This window comes from Corythoichthys intestinalis, chromosome 9 (assembly GCF_030265065.1).
Source record: "Corythoichthys intestinalis isolate RoL2023-P3 chromosome 9, ASM3026506v1, whole genome shotgun sequence".
Classification (NCBI taxonomy): Eukaryota; Metazoa; Chordata; class Actinopteri; order Syngnathiformes; family Syngnathidae; genus Corythoichthys; species Corythoichthys intestinalis.
Window position 1 is genome coordinate 57,229,667 of NC_080403.1, and position 19,914 is coordinate 57,249,580.

General features: G+C 39.6%; 1 protein-coding gene across 3 annotated transcripts in view; it reads left to right on the top strand.

Moving 5' to 3' along the window:
• The first annotated feature begins 9,203 nt into the window (after positions 1 to 9,203).
• The window catches only part of per3 (period circadian clock 3), a 62,796-nt gene continuing 52,085 nt past the window's right edge, over positions 9,204 to 19,914 (top strand). For all 3 annotated transcript variants that reach the window (XM_057845666.1, XM_057845667.1, XM_057845664.1), the window contains exon 1: positions 9,204 to 9,353. The gene's annotated coding sequence lies outside the window, so the exon portion shown is untranslated. The remainder of the gene's footprint in view (positions 9,354 to 19,914) is intronic.

Below are 19,914 nucleotides of genomic sequence, written 5' to 3' on the forward strand. Positions count from 1 at the left end.
TACTGGTCATTTGTTAATGCCTCCTTTGTTTTCTTTGTGCTTTGTATGTTTTCCTAACTAGCCAAGTTTATAACTCGGTGAAGTTGCGCCCCCACCCACCCCCCCCCTTGTCATCGCCCCATCAGATGAAATTTATATGAAAATGACGTCATTTGTTTGTGCCATCAAAAGTTTCCTTTGTGATTTACAATTATTTTATAGGCCAGTCTGAGGTCAAACAGCCCCCCCCCCATCCCAATTTGGATCTAATCCAGCTAAAAATTGTGTCAATTGTTGTTTGTGCTGTAAAGGTTTTGTCGAAATTATGCTTTAAATTTGTAGTGGTGATGTCACAAAACCTCCCATTTACTGTAAAATTGACACGAAGGGGTACCGTTCGTTTGCGCTTTGAAAAGTTTCATTTTTGCTGCTCTCGTTTTATAGATATGGAGATTTTCGTTTCAAGTCATGACGTCACTCGCAGCCCTTCTGTATCCTAACTGCCGCAGCTCACAGAGCGTACCAACTCTTATTAACAGAGGGCTGTCCCAACATCTAGCACAAATGAATGGCTCAACTTCATGTCCATTTTGCAGTAAATTCGTCGCTAGATATATTAATTTTGAGTGATGTCACTCTCAGCCCTTCCGTATCCTAACTCCGCAGCTGACGGAGAATACCAACTCTCTCATTAACAGAGGGGTGTTCCAACATCTAGCACCAACAAATGGCACCACTTCAGGTCCATTTTGCAGTAAATGCAGGGTTTAAGATATTAATTTCGATTGATGACGTCACTCTTAGCCCATCGGTATCATAACTCCTGCTTCTGACAGAGCAAACCAATTCTCTGATTAACATAGGGGTGTCCCAACATCTAGCACAAATGAATGGCACAACTTCGGTTCCATTTCGCAGTAAATGCGGGGCTTAAGATAGTAATTTTGAGTGATACTGTCACTCTCAGCCCTTCCGTATTCAAACTCCCGCAGCTGATAGAGTGTACCAACTCTCTTAAATTACAGGGGTGTTCCAACAACTAGCGCTAACGAATAGCACCGCATGGGATCCATTTTGCAGTAAATGCGGAGCTTGAGATACTAATTTTGAGTGACGACGTCACGCTCAGCCCTACCGTATTCAAAATCCTGCGCGGCTCACGGAGCGTACCAACTCTCAATAACAGATGGGTGTTCCAACATCTAGCACCAACAAATGGCACCACTTCAGGTCCTTTTTGCAGTAAATGCAGGGCTGAAGATATTAATTTTGAGTGATGATGTCACTCTCAGCCCTTCCGTATTCAAACTCCCGCAGCTGATAGAGTGTACCAACTTGCCTAAATTACAGGGGTGTTCCAACAACTAGCACCAACGAATGGCATCTCTTCAGGTCCATTTTGCTGTAAATGTGGGGCTTGAAATATTAATTTCGAGTGATGACGTCAGTCTCAGCCCTTCCGTATTCAAACCCCCGCACAGCTGACGGAGCATACCAACTCTCTAAATAACAGAGGGGTGTCCCAACAACTAGCACACACAAACTTAGAGTGACGACATTGCTTGCTGCCAAGTGGTGCCATTCGTTGGTGCTAGCTGTTGGGACACCCCTCCGTTATTGAGAGTTGGTACGCTCAGTCATCCACCGAAGTTAGGATACGGAAGGGCTTAGTGATGTCATCACTTGAAATTAATATCTCAAGCCCTGTGTTTAATGCAAAATGGACCCCAAGTGGTGCCATTTGTTTGTGCTACGTTTGTGCAGTAAAAATGTTCATTTTCATGACGTCACTCAGAGCCCATCTGTATCTTAACTGCTAATAGAGCTAATAGCTAATAGAGCGTCCCAACTCTCTCAATTCAGGGGTGTCCCACGAACGAGCACAAACTAATGGCACCACTTCAGGTCCATTTTGCAGGAGATGTGGGGGGATTGGGGGGCTGAGTAACAACATCACTACAACTTCAAAGCATAATAGCTACAAAACCATTGTAGCACAAACAAATTTTTACAGCACAAACGATTGACAGGTTTAGCAGGTTTAGCTCAAAATGGGGGATTGCAGCTGGTTTGTAGATATTCCATTTTTAATTTTTTAGTGCTGACGTCACACAGATCCACATTTACAGCAGAATGGACCAGCAGTGATGCCATTTGTTTATGCTAGTTTGTGCAGTAAAAAAATGTGCTGCGATGATAGTTATAAAGATATGGAGATATTTATTTTGGGTCATGACATCACTCGAATCCCTTTTGTATGCTAACTTCCGCGGCTGACGGAGTGTACCAACTCTCTCAATAACGGGGATGTCCCAATTTCTATGAACCCTAATATCTCAAGCCCCGCATTTACTACAAAAATGAACCCCAAGTGGTTCCATTTGTGTGTGCTAGTTGTTGGGACACCCCTCTGTTATTGAAAGAGTTGGTACGCGCCGTCAGCCGCGCGGCAGTTTGAATACGGAAGAGCTGATAGTAACGTCATCTCTCAAAATTAATCTCAAGCCTCGTATTTACTACAAAATGCACCCGAAGTGGTGCCATTCTTTTCTGCCACTAGTTGGGACGCCCCTCTGTTAAGGAGAGAGTTGGTACGTTCCATCAACCGCGGGAGGGCTCAGAGTGACGTCATAACTCGAATATCTCAAGCCCCGCTTTTACAACAAAATTGACCCAAAGTGGTGCCATTTGTTTTTGCTAGTTTTTGGGACACTCCTCTTATTGAGAAAGTTGGTATGCTCCGTCAGCTGCGGGAGTTAGGATATGGAAGGGTTGAGAGTGACGTCATCTCTCGAAATTAATAGCTCAAGCCCTGCATTTACTGCAAAATAGACCCCAAGTGGTGCCATTCGTGTGTGCTAGTTGTTTGGACATCCCTTTCTTATTGAGAGAGTTGGTACGCGCCGTCATCCACGTGAGTTTGGACATCCCTTTCTTATTGAGAGAGTTGGTACGCTCCGTCATCCACGGGAGTTAGGATACAGAAGGGCTGAGAGTGACGTCATCGCTCAAAATTAATATCTGAAACCCCGCTTTTGCTGCAAAATTGACCCCAAGTGGTGCCATTCATTAGTGCGAGTTGTTGGGACACCCCTCAGTTATTGTGAGAGTTGGTACGCGCCGTCAGCAGCGGGAGTTAGAATACAGAGGGCCTCAGAGTAAAGTCACCATTCGAAATTAATAACTTAAACCCTGCATATACTGCAAAATGGACCCCAAGTGGTGCCATTTGTGTGTGCGCTAGTTGTTGGGACACCCCTCTATTGAGAGAGTTGGTACGCTCCGTCAGCCGCGGGAGTTAGGATACCGGAAGGGCTTAGAGTGACATCATCACTCGAATATCAGAATATCTTTCAAACTATAGCAGCACAAACAACTGACACAATTTTTAGCCATTTTTAATCAAAATGAAGGGCTGTTTGACCTCAGATTGACCTGTAAAAGAATTGAAAAAATCTCTAAAAATGATAGCAGCACAAAGGAAACTTTTCTGATGGGGGGGCCAACTTCACGGAGGTCAAGTTCAGAGGCGTGCCATTAAAAATCGGTCAAATTTTTCTCGAAAGTGCATCGTGCCTACTACCGAATCAGTTTGGGAATCTTTCTGTGCCTGATTTCAAAAGCTGTTAGCTTGTATGACCCAGTGCCTTAACTTATTTATATATACACACGTGTGGCTGAGTGCTTACGCGCTTCATGCATATCGTTAGCGAGATACTTGATGAATTCTCGTGTGGGGGGTGGGAATAACTTGATAGTGAAATTCAGTGGGAAATAATTCATAACTTGATAGTGAAATTCAGTGGGAAATAATTCAATTGATCTCATATCGAAGACATGTTTATGCCTCTGTCAGATCGTGCCATTGTCTCAGGAATGACTTTGTGTAGCGCTAAACCTAATTTTTGCTATTGTTAGGTTGTAGTGACAGAGCCTTAGACAACCTGTTTGGTAATTCTAAACTAAACAAACTCTAACCTGTTCTACCGTGCCAATTTAATGTTTGCTGTTAGCATTTAAACCCACAAATGTTTGTACTATATTATAATAAGAAAATTATGGTCGCTTTTCTGTCATTTTAACGGACAAACCATAATAAACGGAAATCTAAAATGTCTTCCCCGCAGTGATGTATTTAAAAATCCTTCTATAAATGCACACATACTGTGCAGCTAGCTATGGTTAACTTCAAATGATACTTAATGTGATATTTCATTTAGCTTTTTTTTTTTTTTTTTCCAAACTAATGTATGCATGGAACTAATCTTGAATGCTTATGATTTTGTGTCCACTGCTGCTAAGCTTTGCGGCTGTTGAAGTTTGTAGAGAAACTTGATTCGGGAAAGATTGACAGTGTGTACTGTGCCAACACTGGATGATTGCATACCCTGCTGTGCTTCGAATTAAAATGCGTAAATGTTGTCTGATTACTTTGTGACTTATTTTTTAAATACATTACCAATGGAAGGTCACTTCCTGTTGATTTGGGGGGGGGGAGAGAAGGGTTTGACTGCAGCCACACTACAAACTAGAGCTGAAATAAATACTCGAGTAACTCGAGTTTAAAAACTAGTCCCAGTAATTTTATTCACCCTGAGGAATCGTTTAATTTTGCAAGCTATAAGCATCACCTTTTGCCCGGACTACTTTTAATTAATGCGGGACAACGCACTGACGTCACGTACGTAGAGGAAGAAACAATAAAAAGAAGAAAAAAAAAACTTATAGCAGCCGACAGCCGCTACAAACTACTCCGTTGCCAAAAACTGCGCAAAAACAACTTCCACGTCCATGCTCAACAGTTGGTATGAGGTTTTTTTTCCCGGAATGCTGTATTGGGTTTATGCGTAGTGCGTCTCATAGATATCACATCTAAGTAGAACTAGATGCAAAACGACAGACTGGGTGGCATTAGTAAACGGCCGCCATCTTAAAGCAGTAGATTTTCAGCGCTAGTAAATAAGTTGTCGCTAGCTTTCACTCGCTCACGTAACGTTAACCCTGCGGAGGGCTAGGCTTCTATGGAGGTAGATTTGTGTCTTTGTTGTTCAATCAAAAAAAGTAGCGTGAATCCAAAAAAAAAACGTAGCTTCAATCAAAATATATTTTCAATACAAAAAAAGTCACTTCAATCAAAAAAATGTGTTTGAATGCAAAAATAAAATTGAAACTAAAAAAAAAAATGCATTTGAAAACTTTCTTTTGATTGATTTTTTTTTTCTTTGGGTTGAAGTCAAGTTTTTTTTTTAGATTGAAGTAATGTAGTTATGCATTAGGGCTTTTATTATTTTAATCAAAAAATAAGTTGCTTCAAACAAAATATTTTCAAAAGAAAAATCACTTCAATCAAAAATTTTAAAAAATTAAATTACAGAAAAGTTTTTGAATGCGATAAAATGTCATTTAAACCGTTTTCTTTGATTGAAGCAATTTTTTTTGTTTGGACCATATGGGTAGGACATTTGTGTCTAAATCATTCAATCCCAGAAAAAGTTGCTTCAATCAAAAAAATATGACTTAAACCCCATTGAGAATTTGTGGACAATGCTGAGGAAACAAGTCCATGTCAGAAAGCCATCAAATTTAACTGAACTGCACCAATTCTGTCAAGAGCAGTGGTCAAAGATTCAACCAGAAGCTTGTGGATGGCTACCAAAAGCGCCGAATTGAAGTGAAAATGGCGAAGGCGTTACCAAATATTAGCGCTGCTGTAATGTATATTTTTGACCCAGCAGATTTGATCACTTTTTTCTGTTCACCCATAATAAAGTCATAAAAGAACCTAACTTTGTGAATGTTTTTTGTGACAAAGAAGTATCTGTTCCAATCACTCTATCAGAGAAAAATCTGAGTTGTAGAAATAACTGGAAACTCAAGAGAGCCATGACATTATGTTCTTCACAAGTGTATGTAAACTTTTGACCACAACTGTATGTTTAGGGTCATTGTCTTGCTGAACGACCCAGTGACGACCCATCTTCAGCTATCGGGCAGAGGGCAACAGATTTTGATTTCAAATGTCCTGGTATTTCAAAGCATTCATGATGCCATGCACCCTAACAAGGTTCCCTTTGGAAGCGAAACAGCCCCACAGCAATCACTGACCCACCCCCATACTTCACAGTGGGTATGAGGTGCTTTTCAGCATGCGCATCTTTCTTTCCCACTTAGAGTGTTTGTTGCAAAAAAGCTCAATCTTGGTCTCATCTGACCAAAGCACACGGTCCCAGTTGAAATCTGGGACCGTTGGTTCAACTGGGGGACCGTGTGCTTTATTTGGGGGCATTTCATGTTCACTTCTTTGTCATACTGGGTCACTTCCTGTTGATTTTGAGGCATTCCGGGTTCACTTACTATTCATGTTGGGTCTTTTCCTGTTGATATAGGGGAATTTTGGGGTAACTTCCTGTTGATTTGGGGGCATTTCATGTTCACTTCCTATACATATTGGGTCACTTCCTTTTGATTTTCAGGGATTCGAGGGTCGCTTCCTGTTGATTTTGGTGTATTTCAAGGTCATGTTCAATTGATTTGGGTTTATTTCCAGGTCACTTCCTGTTCATATTGGGTCATTTCCAGTGTTGGGAGTAACGTCGTTATAAATAACGCCGTTACGTAACGGCGTTGTTATTTTTTCAGTAACGGGGTAATCTAACTAATTACTTTTTCCGCCGTTACCGTTACTGACAGTGCGTTACTTACTCTGAATAAATTGAAGAAACTACCAGCCGTGTCGGGTCGACTCTCTGCTCTGTTGATTTGTCATCCAATACTTGGGGTGCGTTCAGGTTCGAGAATAGCGCACGTACTTCTGACCTCAAGCTGTTTGTCCCTGCTCATTCAATTAGACGATGCTTTCCAAAGTTTGGTAACGTTTCTGTGTTTGCTACACCTGATGCTAGCCTCGTTCCCATCTCCCACTGTCAGCCAGCAATAATTCTGCTTCCATCTTGAGGACGGCAGACGCTTTGAAGGTGACGTGAAGTGTCGGGAAACGAGCCTACCTGAATGCACCCCTCGAGAGATGCGATGGAAGTGATTGTGATTGGCTGAGGGTTAGAGTCATGTGTCGTGGTAAGCCAATCAGAGCCGGTGATTTCACAAGCAAACCGGAACAGCGCGTGTGGCAAACACACACACGCAAAACAGATGCACAGGGTCGGGATGGCAGGGCATTAAGAAGAAAAATTGTCCTTTTATTAATGGTGGAGATATAGACACTATTTCAAGTTTGTCGAAATTAAAGGAAAAAACCTGCATGTAATGTGTAATTTATGTCCCGGGGCAAAGCTTTTGTCGACATCTGTGGTAAGCAATTCAAATCTGCTGAAGCACCTAACAAGTTAACTACCTGTCTGTTCTTCTCTATTCCACTGACTCGAATACTGCTCAGAAAATTTCAAATTCTTTGACATACAACAAGTTCTTTTTAAAGTAACGGAAATAGTTACTTTCCCAGGTAACTAGTTACTTTTACTATAGAGTAATTCAGTTACTAACTCAGTTACTTTTTGGAAGTCGTGAGTAATGTAACTAATTACTTTTTTAAAGTAACGTGCCCAACACTGGTCACTTCTTGTTGATTTGGGGGGATTTCGGGTCACTTCCTGTTGATTGGAGGCCATTTCATGTTCGCTACCTGTACGTATTGGGTCACTTCCTATTGATTTTGAGGCATTCCAGGGTCACTTCCTGTTGATTTTGGGTTATTTCAGGGTCACTTCCTGTTCATATTGGATCACTTCCTATTGATATGGGGTCACTTAGGTTGGAATCAAAAGGACGAATTGAGTTTTTTTGTGCTATTAAAATGAAAGGCTAATTGGAAATCGATGGGAAATTTGGGCCATTAGAAACAAATGAATACGTTTTTGGCAAATTTTGGCTGAACCGTACGTTTTCAGCAAAAACTTTTTTATGTGTAAATGATGAGATTTGGAGAAAAATTGTAAGATGTAGCGTTTTGGAATTTCACTTAAATGATTGGTGTATGAACTAGGGCTGTCAAAATTATCGCGTTAACCCGCAGTAATTAATTTTTTAAAATAATCACGTTAAAATATTTGACGCAATTAACGCACATGTCCCGCTCAGACAGTATTCTGCATTTTGGTAAGTTTTACAGCAAGGCTTTTTGTGCTGTCTAACAGCGAACTCTTGTGGTCGCTTTGCGACATGGTTTATTGTTTTCTTGCCAGTTCAATATGGCTGCAGGACGTCTCGGGCTGACGCCTACGTTGTAATGTTGTGCTTATATGATCCTTGGACAAGATTTGTCCGTAAGTATGGTTGTTGTAAAGAATGTACATATTATGTTAGTAAGCGAAATGTTATATTTTTTGTATGAGACGCTTTTTGTTTATATTTAGGGAACCTGTATAGCGTGCTAAGCTAACGTTGTTGCTAATGCAATGCTTGTGTACTTTTTTTTGTAGTTTTACGACGGTCTAAAGAGGACAATGGTTTGAGGCTATTTTATTAATAAATCAGATGAAAAAGGAAGAAGTCTGATTATTAAGGGATCGTTCACTAGCTGTCTAGCTTTGGAAAAAGTAGACGCTTCGGAGTGAGGACAGCATAGACAGATTTAAATGACAGTAGAGTGAAATGCCCACTACAGTCCTTATGTACCGTATGTTGAATGTATATATCCATCTTGTGTCTTATCTTTCCATTTCAACAATTTATTTTACAGAATATATATATAATTTAGAGAAAAATATGGCATATTTCATAGATGGTTTGAATTGCGATTAATTGCGATTAATTACGATTAACTAATTTTTAAGCTGTAATTAACTCGATTAAAAATGTTAATCGTTTGACAGCCCTAGTATGAACATATTGGTGCAATTAACTCTCTAAAAAAATCTTGTCTTGTCTGAAATTTCCAGAAAGAAAATGAAAGCTATCCTCTTAAATGCCTAATAAACGGACTAACAACCATCTCAAGTAACAGCTTTAACAGCAATGTGATGAGACGTGTCTTAAATGATCATTCCTTCAGTAATGAAGAAGGCCTTTGGTGTCCCGCGCACGCGCAGTTCGGCACCGCTCTTGTTTTCCCCCTGTTGTGTAACATGGCGGTCCACGTGAACCAACACTGTCGTTTAACAAACCAATATTGTAGACACGCCCACTATGGGTGGTTTCAGCCATTCAGAGAACACGTGCAAATGACGTTGACGAATCAGCGTGCAGTGGGCGGAGCCATACAGAATTGGACTCACGTTGCACAACTGTGTCAAGAGCTCGGGAATACCAGGCGGTTTAGTTTTGTGACTGAAACCTAGATTAAAAATATTTTGATGACCACCGGAGGACCCGTTCACGGACAGATACATTCACGCGAGGAAACGTGCACGGCGTAAAAGGTAAATAGTTGTCAAAGTTGCTTTTGGTATGTTTTGGGGGGTTGCTACTAGGTCGGCTAGCCAGCTACCGTGTTCACTCTATATCCTCCACACTTATAAGTAAAGAAATAAAATAGTTTTTTATGGTGTTGTGCATTTCATGCAACACGACTGTACATTTTATTGAAGCGAACACGTTGTTGTGGCGGTTGTCGGTTGTCCTCGGCGTGGAGCCGATAAGTAGCTAACATTGAGTAACGTCTGCCATAACGTAGCGGACTGTCAAAAGTGAGTGCTGTTATGTTTGTAATAAACTAACCGTCTCAAGTAACTGATGTATTTTGAGGCCAGTGAAAACAAGCATTTTAAATCATCCGGACAACAGGAGCGGACAACAGCCTCAGCGTGGCATTCCCCGTGATTAATGATAATACAATAAAGTTTGTTGGCTTTCAAACTTGCTCTTTCACTGACTTGTAAATGCCATTTTAAACAAATTAGTAGTCGTAGTAGCAGTAGTAATTGTTGGTTCTCTGTTGATTTGGAGCACTGACATGTTTTAATATGAATGTTTTGGTCGTTTTCCTATTAAGGGGAAGGCGCCTTGAAAGTTATAAAGGTGGTCCACTTTTAAAAAAATTTTTTTTTAGAATTGAATAGGACGCATTTGTTGTCATTGTACAGAGTACAACGAGATTTCAAGCTTCACCATAACCTGCATCACATAGAACAGAACAGAACATAAGAACAATAAGGCTAATTAAACACACAAGTTACAGTGTACACCAGACATGTCCAAAGTCCGGCCCGGGGGCCAAATGCGGCCCCTGGACAAATTTCATCCGGCCCCCAGCATCTGTCATAAAATCAATAATGTCTGGCCCGCACACAGACTTAATAAATTGGTCAGCAGTACTGCATATGAAGTAGCTTACACACTAAATGCTTTTCCTCATTTACCCACTAAAAGGCAACAGCACTCTAAGCAACTTTACCCGTGTGACCCTTTACTCCCAATTTTCTAAAATGGCGACAATTAACAAAAAAAAAAAAAAGAAAGTTGACTGCGACGGCCGCCCATAGGTGGAAATTGGACTATTTCTTCTCTAAAATACGCAACAACTGTGTCTGCTTCATTTGCAAAGAGATAGTCGCTGCTTTTAAAGAGTTCAATGTGAGGCGATATTACCAAACAAGACACGCTGACATGTACGACAAGATTACAGGGTAACTACGTAGCGATAAATTGAAGCAACTTGAAGCTAGTTTAATTTCACAGCAGCAGTATTTCGCAAGAGCCTGAGATTCGAAAAGAGTATGCCACAAAGGCTGGTTGCGAGATTGTTGAAATTATTAATTTAAAAAAATAATAAAGCAAATGTGACACACAGAATGGCTTGCTAAAATTTGCTTAAATATATTGTTCTACGTAAAGGACGTAAGGCAAAGTCGGCCCCCCACATTTTTACCACACCAAATCTGGCCCCCATTGCAAAACGTTTGGACACCCCTGGTGTACACAAATTTGGAATAAAGTGAAGAAGTGACTAGCACCAAGTGCTGATGTAGGAGTAATATTAGGCCTGTCGCGATAACAAATTTTAGTGTGCGATAGTTTATTTCATAAATTACTGCGATATGCGATATTATTGCGCCCACCAATTTTTTAAAAACCAATTTACAATAACACAGTGAGAATACAGTATATATTACTAGATGAAATACACCCATTTAAACGCAATAAGAAATCACAACTACAAACAATAGACCATGCCTCTTAAGTAAAAGACAACAATATTAATACCACACAGAAACACAGAATAAATAAAATGTGTTTTTCAAAAACAAAAATACAATTGCAGTTAATAACTTAAACATTTTGGCAAATGAAAACTTTTCCCGTCATAGCTTCTGCAATGGTGTTGCATATGGATGCAACCTGCAACGATACAGTTAAAGAGTATGTCATGCCCTGGGAAAATGTTAATATTCCATCATTTATCCATAAACGCATGCCTTTTGTATTCATATCATGCCACTTCGTGTAATTACACACAAGAAAATGAGAGAAATTTGGCTCGATTGTCAAGCTAAAACGACCGGCACCTGAGATCTGGCAGATTGTGTGTGTGACGTCATTACAAGTGAAGAGAGTGCCACCGGCCACTAGGGGGGCAGCACCTGTCTGCATCAATATAATTCCTTCTAGTGAGGGGAGAAGAATTAGCGGTGTTTTGAGCTGTTTATGCTGTTGCATTGTGTTCATCCCGCACATATTCCAGGTTCCCTCATGAAGAAACACCCCTCGTTGTCAACAAAAGACAATTCAGAATTGACAGTGAGGGGTGTTTCTTCAACAAGAAAAAAGGCTCAGTGCTTTAATACTGAATGGCGGCGATGATAGCAGACAATTTCGTTTCTAGTTTCAGCGACGAATCCGACGTAGAAGGACGTAACGAATGTTCATCTAATGGTGACGAGGAGAGTTACGAAGCTTTAATCGGGGTTTTAGGTTACCAATTTGAGCCCAAACGAACGCCAATGCAGCGTAATGAAACGGTCATTGAGGGGAGCAATGACACTGATGAAACATTGGCAGCAGATCGATGATATTTTTTGCATTTCTTTTTGTGAAGCTGATACACCGTGACCGCAAAATAAAGTAATGTATAGAATAATTTAGGGCTGCAGCTATCGAATATTTTAGTAATCGAGTAATCGACTGAAAATTCTATCGATTAATCGAGTAATCGGATAAAACAAATATATTTTTAGGTGAAGAGCAATTATACATATACATGAGAAAACAAGACATTTCATCTAATCTTGAACCATTTTCAGTCAATCAATGTCTTTATTTTCGATGTATATTGTTGAAAACAGCCAACAATTGCATCTCAGATGTAACTAGAATTTAAAAAAAAAGACTAATTCACTGCTTTCACTCAAAAAACGTTTAGATCTTATTAATATATATATATATATATATATATATATATATATCTTACCCGAAAATGCCATTACGCTTGATAAGACACATCACTTAAAAGTTAGGATTTTTTCCCCACGTGTTTCAATTGAATTTCTCTTTGTGTCAAGCCATTTTTAAGTTCTAGTTAAGTTTTAAGTTAGTCTAAACTGTAAGTCCTGATAGGATTTTGAGTTTTTGCAGTGTTTAAAATAAATGTATGATACAGGCTGTACTGGAGCACATTAGGGACCAGTGCTACTTGGTGTTTTATCCAGCAATGACTACTGAGCTAAAATTGATAGTTAGCATTATTGAGTTTTTATTTTACACCCTCATCACTCCACAATGCTATGTTATGTTAAAGCCTTTATGTAAGACACGTTAGCCACGCATCACCAGTGGTCATAATTAATTGAAACCTAGCCCTCCGCAGGGCTAACGTTACGTGAGCTAGTAGCGACAGTAACGTTAATCTTATTTATTAGCGCTTAGCGCTCTTTATTAGCGCTTAGCGCTGTACTGCTTTAAGATGGCGGCTGTTTACAAACGCTGCCCAGACGCGGCCGAGTCTGTCATTTCGCATCTAGTTCAACATACATGTGATCTCTATGAGACGCACCAGACGCTACCTGTTACCAATGTAGCATTGTGCGGGCTAGTATTTAGCAACGTCGGCGTCGTTTGTGGCGGCTGTCAGCTGCGGTAAGTTTTTTTTTTTTTTCCTCCCTTCTTCCTCTCCGCACGTGACAGCGCGTTGTCCCGCATTAAAAGTAGTCCTAGCAAAACGTGATGCTTAGAGTTGTCAAAATAAACGATTACTCGAGGTGAATAAAATTATTCGGATCAGTTTTTAAACTCGAGTTACTCGAGTTGCTCGAGTACTCGTTTCAGCTCTAGAATAATTATCATTTATTGCGCTATCATAGTTTTTCGCTCTGCCAACAGACACAAATATGAATGGGATCAGAGGATTTGTTCTATATATTTTACGAGCGATAATTTATACATGTGTCCAGTCCTGTATCCAATGCGTGATATTTTTTTATTATAAAAGAGTACTCACACTGGCCATTTCGAGCTTGGCTGCTCCCCTCCTTTGCTTAGCCTTAGCCAGTCATCGTCCTCTTTCTTGATATCTCGGGACTTTTAGGTGGCTGGTGTATGGTGGGCACCGCATCTGCTTTGAGCAGCAATCTTGCAGCAAAACCCGATTTCACTTGTCCGTAGTTCGAGAAGCTTTCAGGTGGAAAATAACAGAAAACTGTGCCGGAGGCTGGGTCTAGAAAATTAGCCCTCTTTGCACGGACGAACTTTACCCATTGTCTGCGTAGTCCAGCTTTTTTTTTCGCGTTCGGGAACTCATGGATACTATATTCCGATAAATAGCTATTTGTACACCACATAGCACAGCAGTTTTGAACCATTTTTGTGATGTTTTGGTCAAACAAACCCAAACGCTACTCTCTCGTCGATAAAAAACAATGGCACCTGGCTCCGCCTCGACTGTCAATCACTTGTCGTGACGTCGCCGCCCCATTCGGCTGTTTCCGGAACACTTTCGGAAATGTTCGTCATTTTCGAATCTATTTTCGATAATTGCTCATTAATGTGATTGATTTTTTTGTTAACTTTATCAATATTTGTTATCTTGGCACATAACGGTTCTATTGATGTCTCACACCCCCTTTGCCATTACATACCCTTTAATGGATTAATCGTTGCAGCACTAGTTCAGATACTTTTTCATACCACTGTAGCTTGTTCTTCTGTTTATTTCTATTATCTGCACTGCTTGAACATAGGACTCTCACACTCGTTTTATATTTTTATACTTTTATAGTTAGTCTAGTTGTTTTGTACAATATCCTAGAATGATTTCCTGATAATTGTTCTATCACCATATCGTGAGATTGTTATCGTGAATCTTGTATCGAAAATCCTAACGTGAAGTACTGAGCTCAGTACAGTATTTGTGTGTGTGTTGCAAGGGATTGTGCGTGTGCATGAAGTGAATTGTGCACATGCTGCTGGTATTACAACAATACCATTTTTTAATAGTGCAGCATTATAATATCTCAAGATGTCTTCCACGATTCCAAATTGAGCTTCCTGATTATGTAATCCTGCAGAGGCTTAGCAGGACATTTTCACATTCTCTCAGAGTCTTGCTCATCACACAGCGGTGTGTATCCATTGGCAATCAAAAGTCTACTCAACCCTGTCCAAATGCCAGATTTTGTTGATGTCAAGAAATGGGACAGAGATAAATCGTCTACTACTGGAAGCTGACGCCAACAAAAGCAAAACAACACAACAACAAAGTTAATGCTAAAGCAAATGCTATGTTAAAGCTACGAGTTACCTTTAGTGTGTGATGAATACTCAGCACAAACCTTTAAAGGGATCCTATATTTTTAAGACAAGTAATTCTTAACCCATCATCTACCATTTTGGTAAATTCGGGGAATTTTATGTTTAAATCCATGTAAAAGCATAAAAAACACAACCTAAAAAAAACATTAGGAGGCTAAAATTTCCCGGTAGTGTGTAAAATGTGCTGAAGTTCCAAATGGCACCATGCTGACGTTTCTAAACCGTTGCAGTTGGGAGTTAGAAAAATGTAGTACGTAACGTGCAAAATTTACCAAAATGGTACCATTGACTTCCATTATAATTCATATTATTTGATCTATTGTAAACCTGACTTATTCAAGGCTCTAATTATGCCAAATGAAAGTTTCCAATTCAAATTTGTTTTATATATATATATCTCCACCATAATTGGTTTTGGTCATAGCACAATACTGCTTTTATTGTCCATAGAGGGCAAAAAATGAAATTAAAAAAATAAAAACAATATGTGTATGGATAGCTCTGACTCCAGTGAATATTTTGAGTAGTTGAAAGTTTAAAAAATATTCAGAAATGACTTAATTATCACACCTGTAAAACATCTACCATTTTGGTAAAATATGTACCTTTCAGGGTATTTGCCCCAAAAACTGCTATTGTCAAAAAATGAGAATGCAGAAAAAAATGATGTTGTTATAACTTTTTGACTTATTCAAGGCTCTAATTATGCCAAATGAAAATTTCCAATTCAAATTTGTTTTATATATATATATACATATATCTCCACCATAATTGGTTTTGGTCATAGCACAATACTGCTTTTATTGTCCATAGAGGGCAAATATTAAAATAAAAAAAATAAAAACAATATGTGTATGGATAGCTCTGACTTCAATGAACATTCTGAGTGATTGAAAGTAAAAAAAAATATTCAGAAATGACTTAGATATTACACTTATAACACATCTACCATTTTGGTAAAATATGTACGTTACGGGTTAGTTTTTATATGTTACCACAAGGGTTAAAAGATAAATTTTAGTATGAGTTATAATAATTTGATATTAAAACCTCTTAATGTTTTTGTTATAATAAAGTTTGTAAAATGATTTGAAGTGATAGGTCGCCATTCTTGTTACGTCGCAGTGCGTGACGTCACCGGGCCCGTTGCCCAAATTCCAGCGTGTCACTCGTTAGCTTTCCCAACATGTCGTCGGTTCTACCCTTCCTATTTGAACCAGATCTGAAAAGTGAGGAGCAGGACAGCACTGTTGGTCGTTCACAAGACGAGCTTCAGGGAAAAATGCGTGCAGCAAATACCTGATAAGACAAAAGTTGGGCAAAAGTCTCAATGACAACAAAGCGAGAGAGCGTATGCTGTTGGGATCTCCGGTTGGGAGCGAGAGTGTATGCTGTCCGGTTTTATTAGCAGATATTCAAGGTAAGCATATTGCGTTTTCAAACCTATCCCAATAGAATTATGTAGATTGTTAGCATCCAGAGCTCTTGTGTGCTTTACATACAGTACAGGCCAAAGAGCACACCTTGTGAAATCCATGTCTTGTACATTTTAACGCGCGGTAGCTAGGATACGTGTATAAAAGTACCAAAAAGGGGAGAAGCTTCCACTTATACACATTTATTCACAAAAAATAATATTTCCACCTTGACCACTCTTCACTCGGGAGCTCAGCAGTACGCAAACACGTGTTCCCTGACGAACTCCAACATTGTTGTAAGGTCCACGTCAGAGTCACTGTCGTCACTGTAGCCTGCCATAGTGCTTTAATTATTTAGTATGATTTGGGGAAAACTCCCACGAAGAATAGTCAACATAAAAGATCGCAATAGTAATCCTAATCCGCGTTTTTAGTCACTCGAAGATCCAGGAATTAGACCGATCCCATGGCAATGTCGCAGCCATCGACTCCACAAAATAGACTGATCCGAAAAGCCGCTGTGGGACCGACAAATAAAAAAAAAATGGACAGATCCGAAACCAATATTGCAGACGTGGTGGGACTGTCAGATCCAGAAAATAGACGGATCCCTTACTTGACTGAGCATCCAGGAAAAATGTTCGGCCGCCAGTTGTAACGCGTGGTGGGTAGGACACGTGCATACAGGAACCAAAAAGGTGGAGAAGCTTCCACTTATGCACATTTATTCACTAAAAATAATAATTCCACCTTGACCACTCACTTCACTCCCCTCGTTTCCATATGATTGGAAATTGCATCCAAAAGCAGCACATCGTGGCATTTTACTTGGCGAGTTTAGGCAGCAATAAGCAATTGTTGAACACGCTACACATTTGGAAAGATCCCAATGACGTCATCACTGCGAGCTCGCAAACCATGGCGCCAACTAACGGTCAAAATATGTAGTAAATATTATAAAATATTGCCATTGATTGAACATTTTATCTGTTTCTAACAACATGTTTTAGTACAAGAGAACAATTGTGGTTTATTAGAGCCTACATGTATTTAAGTTAGAGGATCACTTTAAAGGCCATAGCAATATTGCGTAGTCTGTCTTGCCAAGATAAGAAAACAAATCTTACCGTGTGTTTCAAAACACACAAGCCCGGGGGGGCAACCTAACTTGATGTACCTTGAAGGGGATAGTTACCTTTCTCGCAGACACCTTATAACTGTTTGCATTAGTCTAACACATTCATTATAGTAAAGCATTTAATCATAGTTTAGGCAGACTTCACTCCATACCCTTTGCCACAGTAAAGGGGACCAACTTATCAGCCCTCGCCTGATAAACGAAGGAAAAGACGTCAGCACCTCTTCGGTGGGGTCAGGACACCGTCGCTATACCAAGGCAAACAAGTTGATAGCTCGGCACCTTAGACGTCAAGACATGCCTTAGTTGCCGTGGCAACCATGACCCAGCCACGAAGGATGACACACGAACTTGACCGCCCAAACCTGCCACAGAAGGATGATCCCAAGACAACACCCAGGCACGCCTTCCGCCCGGCCCACTCCACCGCAGCTTTCAAAAGACTGAACATTTAGCTAACAACTGTCGCTTCTCAGGAACATTTCGATGTACCGTTGTTTTGCGGACCTTGGATCCAACATTGCCTCTCCGTCGTCTGTTTTTGCCTTGCTTTTTGATCACTGTCGACGAATAAATTGTCAACCTGTACTCGGTGAGCTTTCTTTAAAGTACGAAGGGTTAACGCTGGAGTGAACGTGCGGAGTTTGGCCTTTTCGGCCAACTTACTGGGGCTGGGCCAGCGGAACGCCTACTGGTTCGGCTGTCGCGGTTCCGGTGGCTTGGCCGGGGGCGGCGAATTCCTTTACTGGTGAGGAAATGGGAGGAGGGCAGCACATGTCACATGAGTGACACAACCCTAACACTGCTACAATGCAGGATAATGTATTATACGTACAATAAGAAAATGTCAAACATTGTGAACATAATGACGAAAACCACAGTGCATTTTCGTCCCGTCAGACGAAAACTTACATTCGGATCATTGTTTTAGTCTTTCAAAATATGTTTTTAGCTCATTATTGTCGTCATGAAAAAACTGTTTCTTGATGAAATACTTAAGTATGCCATGGTCGACGAAAACAACAATGATGAAAAATAGGATCTCTGTACAACAAAAGAACAATTGGCTAAACTGCCAGCAAGTCTGCTAGCTTAAATCCTGTAAAATGCTAACGATTTTTTTAACAGTACTCTTAACAAATCATTCAAACAAATATTGCCACAAAAATGCTAAATATTAGGGCTGTCAAAATTATCGCGTTAACCGGCGTTAATTAATTTTTTAAATTAATCACGTTAAAATATTTGATGCATTTAACGCACTTGCTCCGCTCAAACGGATTAAAATGACAGCAGTGTCATGTCCATTTGTTACTTGTTTTTTGCCGCCCTCTGCTGGCGCTTGGGTGCGACTGATTTTATGGGTTTTTCAGGAGCATTGTGTAATTATTGACATCAACAAGGCGAAATACTAGTTTATTTTTTGTTTGAACATTTTACAAATTTTTATGAAAACGAAAAGATTAAGAGGGGTTTTAATGTAAAATTTCTATAACTTGTACTAACATTTATCTTTTAAGAACTACAAGTCTTTCTATCCATGGTTAGTACCATGAGTGAGCATGGTGTAATTATTGACATCAACAATGGCGAGCTACTAGTTTATTTTTTGATTGAAAATTTTACAAATTTTGATAAAACGAAATTTTCATAAAACGAAAATATTAAGAGGAGTTTTGATACAAAATTTCTATAACTTGTCCTAACATTTATCTTTTAAGAACTACAAGTCTTTCTATCCATGGATCACTTTAACAGAATGTTAATAATGTTAATGCCATCTTGTTGATTAATTGTTATCGTAAACTAATACAGTACTTATGTACCGTATGTTGAATGTATATATCCGTCTTGTGTCTTATCTTTCCATTCCAACAATAACTTACAGAAAAATATGGCATATTTTATAGATGTTTGAATTGCGATTAATTACAATTAATTTTTAAGCTGTGATTAATCGATTAAAAATCTTAATCGTTTGACAGCCCGACTAAATATACTTCTAAAATAAAAAATGCATAAACGAACATATGAAGTCAAACAAAAACTTACTTTATGTTGGTCTTAACAGGGAGCAGCTAGATTCAGCCATGTTAGACGAGTTATGGCATATTCACTGTTGCCACTAGAAGGCAGTGTATCCAACCAAATCAAAAAAACTAAATGCAAACTCTTTCAAAACAAAACCATTACAACGCCACTCTAATTAAAGAAATCGTCAAAGTGGCTAAATTTGTTGTTGAGCTTTTTTCTAATCAAATTACTCGAATTAATCGATTAATTGTTGCATCACTGAATATGCAGGACTTTGAAAAAAATGTTTTCCCCAGAAATCTTGGTTAAAATCCCACTGGAATTGCCTTGTAGATGGAAATCAGTGATGTGTTAGGCCTAAAATGTCACGAGCTATGACACAACAAAAAGTGATTGTTTGAGGTTATTGAGAAAGGCTCTATTTAACATTGAAATTAAAGACCAAAGTACTTCAGTAAGGAATGTTCTCTTGTGTAAAGACATGTTGGATTGTTCAGAAGAAAAATCTTTGCTGACGAAATCTCATTAATAATTGGTCACCACCACTGCACGGTGCTGGGTCATGGCTGCCAATTGCTGACCTGGCAGGCACAATGGTCCGCTCAAAGTGACAGTGGCATAAACAGGAGGAGCCTCTCAGGGCGGCCG